A 1,745-nucleotide genomic window follows, 5' to 3' on the forward strand; every position below is an offset into this window, starting at 1 on the left:
TAATTTCGCTGGTCAGTCAGCAAATTTAATCAATTTCGCTGGTTATCTTTGGAAACCTAATCTGTTCGAAAATCTGAAGATTCTCCAACACAACCTGCAAAATCAAACAAGCAAATCAGCAAAGTTTTTACTAAAAATCTTGATGAACTTGATGAAGAACACGAAGAACAGTCTTCGAATCTTCAAGAAATTCAGCCAAAATTCTTCAAAACTATCAACCACAAACAGTCCTGCAAACCCTAAAACCTGCAAAACAGCAATCAAACAAACCAGAATATCAAAAACAACCAACAGATTTCGAAAATCAGAATCAACCACCTAAAAATTTTCGAAAATTATAAAACCCTAATATTCAGGTTTCACCAAATTCGAAAATCCTTCTGCCAAGCACAATTCTGAACCGAGCAATCAAGAGCCTAATGCTCTGATACCAATTGTTGGTCCCCCTTGAGTCTTATGGATCGTCACAGAATCGTCTTTCTAATCAAGAGTGCGGAATCCTCTTGATCAGAATTAGCAGAAAACGTGTAGAGACTGAAACAGCAAATTACTTTCAAACCGGATCTTTATTGATTATCTATCAATCTGATTACAATCAATCCAAGATCCCTAACCAAACCCTAATTTCGTCCAAACCCTAATGTTCTCACGAAATTGCTCTCTAACAACTGTTTTGGCTGATTAACCTAAACCCTAATGTCTAACCTTGTTTATATAACACAAGGTTTACAAGTGGGCTAGGTTTACACTCCTGGGCTGCGAATTGGACAGGCCCAATTCGCCCCCATCACCCAATTCCTTGGGTTTAGTTAGCCCAAACATAACAACTAACTATTACAAAGCTAAACCCGCTAACTGTTTATCGTTTAACTAATTACAAGATATCCAAAGACCAAATCTAAGCTGTTGTCACAAACATGCACCAACATTATCCTTCACTTAACCTTTAAAATTAACAGAGTTAAGGACAAAGAACTTAGGGGCTGTTTGATAGCATCTGAATGACATTAAGAGGCTACCTCTTAATGAAATCATTTAAGAGTTTAACAAAGATAATGTAGAAGAATGTGACATGTGATGGTTTACCATTCAGATGTTACCTCTTATCTAGTCAGACATAAGGTTACCTCTTATTCATTCAGACATAAGGGCCACAAATGATTTCATTAAGAGACAGCCTCTGAATGGATTAAGAGGCTACCAAACAGTCCCTTAGTGTGTAAGATTTTGTAACAATAAGCACAAAACTCTTCAATTTTAAAGACAAAGGATGCTGCCTTAAATTTGGTATATAAATAAAGGACAAAACTTGCTTATAGTTTGGATAAACACAAAGAACCCCCCTACGTTTATTTGTAGTCCAGAATCTATAGACTAATTTATATTGTTTATATAATGTTCTTTAATAATGCATCATATTTATATTTATATTATATAATAAAAGAAACCATTTAGGATACAAAGTCTGGTGTTGGAATAGATTGAGGCCCCCTGATTTTGGCTCTCTAGAAGACGTGTTAAGCTGGCCAAACTCGAGAAATTTCTCTACTGCGAAGAAGAAGCTGATTCGAGGCATTTTTATGGTTACTATTTGGGCACTTTGGAAAGAAAGGAACAAGGTGGTGTTTCAAGACTCCGATCCGAAGGCGGTAGAGGTTGTTTCCATAGTTAAGTCCTTGGCGTTCGTATGGTTAAAATATAGAAAGAAATGTAATAGGATTGATTGGAAAGACTGGGTGAAATAC

Source organism: Helianthus annuus, chromosome 8, assembly GCF_002127325.2.
Source record: "Helianthus annuus cultivar XRQ/B chromosome 8, HanXRQr2.0-SUNRISE, whole genome shotgun sequence".
Classification (NCBI taxonomy): Eukaryota; Viridiplantae; Streptophyta; class Magnoliopsida; order Asterales; family Asteraceae; genus Helianthus; species Helianthus annuus.